Here is a 5,992-nt window from a genome sequence, read left to right as displayed (position 1 = left end):
ATTCCATCAGTCCCTTCCATATATTCTAAATCCCACGGTTCCATATATTTCTAAATTCCACGGTGCCATATATTAAACCCACGGTATATTCTAAACCACTTTCAATATTCTAAATCCCACCGGTTCATATATTCTAATGCCCACGTTCCATTATATCTAAATCCACGTTCCATATATTCTGAATCCCACGGTTCCATTCATATTCTAAATCCCACGCGTTTCATAATTCTAAATCCCCACGGTTCCATATATTTCTAAATCCCACGTTCCATATTCTAAAATCCCACGGTTTCATATATTCTAAATCCCACGGTTCCATATATTCTAAAATCCCACGCGTTCCATATATTCTAAATCCCGACGGTTTCATATATTCTAAATCCCACGGTTTTCATATATTCTAAATCCCACGTTTCATATATTCTAAATCCCACGGTTTCATATATTCTAAATCCCACGGTTTCATATATTCTAAATCCCACCGGTTCCATATATTCTAAATCCACGGTTCCATATAGTTCCAAGTTTTACGGTTCCATATATTCAAGATTTACGGTTCATAATTTTCAAGTTTTACGGTTCCATATATTTCAAATTTTACACGGTGTTCATGTATTCAAGTTTTACGGTTCCATATATTTCAAGTTTTACGTTCCATAATTTCAAGTTTTACGGTTCCATATATTCCAAGTTTACGGTTCATATTCAAGTTGTTACGGTTCCATATATTCCAAGTTTTACAGCTTCCATATTATTCAGTTTTACGGTTCCATATATTCCAAGTTTTACAGTTCCATATATTCCAAGTTTTACGGTTCCAATATTTCCAAGTTTACGGTTCCATATATTCTATGTTCCCATGGATTAAATATACAGTATGAACTTCACATATAGAGCTCTGTAAGCTTTGGCATGCTTGGTTTTTTTTTTTACAACAGCCCTATGTTTTACATGGTGTGTACTTTACATGATAGTGTGTAACTTTACATAGTGTGTAACTTTACATGGTGCGGCTTATTTAGGTGTACTTTAATGTGTGTAACTTTACATGGTGTAATTACATGGGTGTTAACTTTACATGGTGTTGTAACTTTATATGGGTGTACTTTACATTGTGTTGTAACTTTATATAGCGTGTAATTTACATGGTGTGTAACTTTACATGGTGTGTAAATTTACATAGTGTGTAACTACATGGTGAACTTACATTGGTGTGTAACTTACATGTGTGTATGTAACTATATGCGTGTAACTTTACATTGCTGTGTACTTACATGGTGTGTAACGTTATATAGCGTGTAACTTTACATGGTGTGTAACTTTACTATGTGTAACTTTACATAGTGTTAACTTTACATAGTGTGTAACGTTAGTAACTTACATGGTGTGTTACTTTACATGTGGTGTAACTTTACATAGTGGAAACTTTTACATAGTGTGTAACTTATATAGCGTGTAACTTACATGGGTGTAACTTTACATGTGGAACTTACAGGTGTAACTTTACATGGTGTGTAAACTTTACCATGGTGTGTAACTTTACATGTGTTGTAACTTTACATTAGTGTTGTTAACTTTACATGGTGTGTAACTTTATATACGTGTAACTTACATGGTGTGTAACTTTTACATGTGTGTGTAACGTACATGTGTTAACTTTACATGGTGTGTAACTTTATATGGCGTGTAACTTTACATTGTGTGTAACTTTACATGGTGTGTTAATGTTAATTATAGCGTGTTAACTTACTAGTGTGTAACTTTACATGGTGTGTAACTTTACATGTGTGAACTTTACATGGTGTGTAACTTTACATGGTGTTTAACTTTACATGTGTGTAACTTTACATGGTGTGTAACTTTATATGGCGTGTAACTTTACATTGTGGTGAACTTTACATGGTGTGTGTAAGCGTTAACTTAATAAGCGTGTAACTTTACTGTGTGTAAAACTTTACATTGTGGTTGTAAACTTTACATAGTGTGTAACTTTACATAACTTATATGCGTGTAACTTTATATGTGTAACTTTACATTTGGACATATGTAACTACTTTTACTCATGGCGTGTAAACTTTACATAGTCGTGTTTAACATGTTAACTTATAGGGTGTAACACTCGTGTACTATGGCTGAGCTAACACAGTGTACTTTACGATGGTACTATCGTGTAACTTTACATGGCGTGTAACTTTTACAATGGCGTGTACTTTAACATGCGTACTTTAAAGTGTGTAACTTTACATAGTGTGTTAACTTTAACATGGCGTGTAACTTTACATGGCGTTAACTTACATGGCGTCGTAACTTTATGTGTAATTACTGGGTGTAACTTTACATGGCGTGTAACTTTACCAGGTTACACTGTGTAACTTTACATGGTGTGTAACCCTCTAAGGCTGTTCGGAGGCGAGGCGTCCCACCAGCGAACAGACCCTGGGAGGCAAGACAGACGTGAGGGGCTGGGTCGGACAGGGGGAAGGTGGGGGAGAGTTAGAGGCTGAGCGCAGGGCCTGTGTCAGTACGGGAGGAGTGACTGCAGACAGCTGTTCTTCGTCGTGGGCTGGTTGTCATCCTCATTTCTTCATCCTCACCGCTGGAGCATCGTCAGAGAACTGCTCACCAGCCGCTGCTCAGGATAAACTTAGCCAAACAGTTACCCACAGCCAACAAATACAGGAGGTTACCCACTATACAGGAGGTTACCACACAGCCACATATACAGGAGTTACCCACATACAGGAGTTTACCCCACATGCCACAATACAGGAGGTTACCCACAGTCACAGGAGTTTACCCACAGTCCACATAGACAGTTACAAGGAGGTTACACACGTACAGGAGGTACCCACAGACAGGAGGTTACCCACAAGCCACGATATACAGACAGGAGGTTACCCACAGACAGGAGGTTGCCACAGGCCACATATATCAGTACAGAGGTTACCCACAGTGACGAGGAGGTTGCCACAGCCACATTAACCCATGTACAGCGAGGTTACCCACAGTACAGGAGGTTACCCACAAGCCAATTATACAGTACAGGAGGTTACACGTCAGCCACACATACAAGGAGCCAGTTATTTAAACCAAAAGATGGTACTCAGCCATACAGGATTACTGTATGAACCCAACGGTCACTGCTGTGTACATTTAAATCTGGGACAACAGAGGAAATGATGACTAACCAGAAGCAAACATTTGCACATTATGTCGTCTTAATAATTGTAATTACTGTGATTTACTGGATACAGAAGCTTGTATAGCCAGATGACAACCCTGGTCTTGTTACCATTAGACATATCTTGACAAGTCATTCGGGATGGATAAGGACCTTAAATTTAGGTTTATCAAGATTTCAGCCAGATTTATGTTCTGGTTGGTAAAAAAGACGTTAATGAAACTTCCTACACCGGGTAGTAACCTGCACAACCGATTACAACCAGTATACAACCTGAACACTGACAACAACCAGTATACACCAGGATACAACCAGTATACAACCAGTATACCAACCTGACCATACAACCAGTATACAACCAGTATACCAACCTGACCATACAACCATGATACAACCAGTATACAACCAGTATACAACCAGGTATACAACCAGTAACAAACCAGTATACAACCTGACCATACAACCATATACAACCAGTAACAACCAGTATACAACCAGTATCAAACCTGACCATACCAACCCAGTATACAAACCAGTATACAACCTGACCATACACCAGTAGTACAACCAGTATACAACTGTACCATACAACCAGTATACAACCAGTATACAACCAGTATACAACCAGTATACCGTAACAATCAGACCAACCCAGTTACACAACCAGTACAAACCATTACAACCAGTATACAACCAGTAGCTTACAACCATGCATACAACCAGTATACAACCAGTATTACTGTACAACCTGACCATCAACAGTATTACAACCAGTATACAAGCATCACAGATACAACCAGTTATATGACAACCAGTATACAGATCAACCAAAGTTTACAACCCTTCACCATTACAACCAGTATAAACCAGTATACAACCAGTATACAACGGTAGGTACCTACCATCAACACATATGACAACCAGTATACAACCAGTATATCAACCAGTATACAACCAGTTACAACCTCACCACACAAACCAGTATTACAACCAGTATACAACCAGTATACAACCAGTATACAAACCAGACCATGACAACCAACTGGCAGTTTGACAAGTTTATTTGACCTGTAATATAACTTTTTGAAGTTTTCGTCCGAAGTTCGCCTGGACCTGCGCGAGCGTTTGAATATGTGTACTAAACGTGCTAACAACATAAATAATGGGCATTATCGAACAAAACAACAATTTATTGTGGAACTAGGATTCCTGGGAGTGCATTCTGATGAAGATCATCAAAGGTAAGGGAATATTTATCATGTAATTTTGTATTTCTGTTGACTCCAACATGGCGGAGAAATGTTGTTTCTATCTGAGCGCCGTCTCAGATTATTGCATGGTGTGCTTTTTCCGTAAAGTTTAAAAAAAAATCTGACACAGTGGTTGCATTAAGAACAAGTGTATCTTTAATTCTATGTAAAACATGTATCTTCATCAAAGTTTATGATGAGGATTTCTGTTATTTGATGTGACTCTGCAATTTCTCCGGATATTTTGGAGGCATTTCTGAACATGGCGCCAATGTAAACTGAGATTTTTTTATATAAATATGCACATTATCGAACAAAACATACATGTATTGTGTAACATGATGTCCTATGAGTGTCATCTGATGAAGATCATCAAAGGTTAGTGATTCATTTTATCTCTATTTCTGCTTTTTGTGACTCCTATCTTTGGCTGGGAAAATGGCTGTGTGTTTTTTGGACTTGGCGGTGATCTAACATAATCATATGTTGTGATTTCGCTGTAAAGCATTTTTTAAATCCGACATGATGGGTAGATTATCAAGATGTTAATCTTTCATTTGCTGTATTGGACTTGTTAATGTGTGAAAGTTACATATTTCTAAAAAATATTTTTGAATTTCCCACGCTGCCTTTTCAGCGAAATGTTGTCAGGGGTTCCGCTAGCGGAACGTGTGTCCTAGAAAGGTTAAAACAAAGTCTGTCTCTGTAGTGCACACAGCCACTGAACCAGTTGCTGAGAGGCCTAGTTAAACCTTGTATTAAAGGAGCAATCTGTGATTGCTACATCAATATTTGGACTTAAATTAACCCGCTGATTCTTAAAAAACATAACTTAACATGTTAGTTCAACTGCTGTACCCCATCAGAACCCCAAAACTGTATGAGCTTGTTTTTTCCTCCAATGTTAGTTCATGTTGAAATTGGAAACAAACACTAAAGTCTCAACACGATTATACTGTATATTAAAACAATAATTTTGATCTCATTGATGGTCAGGCCATGCTTCCATAGCTCTGTCTACGAATTTGAGAGTGGTTACATTTCTTCAGCCCCATCCCTCAGCAGTTTACCAAAACAGTAACAGGGAGTCAACTTTGTTGTTGTTTGAAGTGCAGATTGCCTATTTCACATGTTATCTCTCCCCTATCGGACCTATGACATATTACAATGTTATCTCTCCCCTATCGCTCACCTATGACATATTACAATGTTATCTCTCCCCTACTCACCTATGACATATTACACTGTTATCTCTCCCTACTCACCTATGACATATTACACTGTTATCTCTCCCCTACTCACCTATGACATATTACACTGTTATCTCTCCCTATCGGACCTATGACATATTACACTGTTATCTCTCCCCTATCGGATCTATGACATATTACACTGTTATCTCTCCCCTATCGGACCTATGACATATTACACTGTTGTTATCTCTCCCTACTCACCTATGACATATTACACTGTTATCTCTCCCTACTCACCTATGACATATTACACTGTTATCTCTCCCTATCGGACCTATGACATATTACACTGTTATCTCTCCCCTATG

At 38.1% G+C, this 5,992-nt stretch overlaps 1 long non-coding RNA gene across 4 annotated transcripts; it reads left to right on the top strand.

Annotated features, from left to right (window-relative positions):
* Positions 1-3,300: 3,300 nt before the first annotated feature.
* Positions 3,301-4,204, top strand: LOC139027315 (uncharacterized). 4 transcript variants are annotated; one of them, XR_011479403.1, is made up of 4 exons: positions 3,301-3,416; positions 3,508-3,578; positions 3,741-3,808; positions 4,164-4,204. It is a non-coding gene; the product is annotated as an uncharacterized lncRNA (long non-coding RNA). The 4 variants fall into 4 exon arrangements; XR_011479404.1 differs by having other exon boundaries at positions 3,508-3,612; positions 3,753-3,808; XR_011479402.1 differs by lacking the exon at positions 3,301-3,416 and having other exon boundaries at positions 3,487-3,601; positions 3,753-3,808.
* The last annotated feature ends 1,788 nt before the right edge of the window (positions 4,205-5,992 follow it).

The sequence above is a fragment of the Salvelinus sp. IW2-2015 genome, unplaced genomic scaffold (genome assembly GCF_002910315.2).
Source record: "Salvelinus sp. IW2-2015 unplaced genomic scaffold, ASM291031v2 Un_scaffold9644, whole genome shotgun sequence".
In the NCBI taxonomy this organism is placed as follows: domain Eukaryota; kingdom Metazoa; phylum Chordata; class Actinopteri; order Salmoniformes; family Salmonidae; genus Salvelinus; species Salvelinus sp. IW2-2015.
The sequence above is the reverse complement of the archived record's forward strand: the minus strand, read 5'-3'. Positions and strand labels throughout refer to the sequence as shown.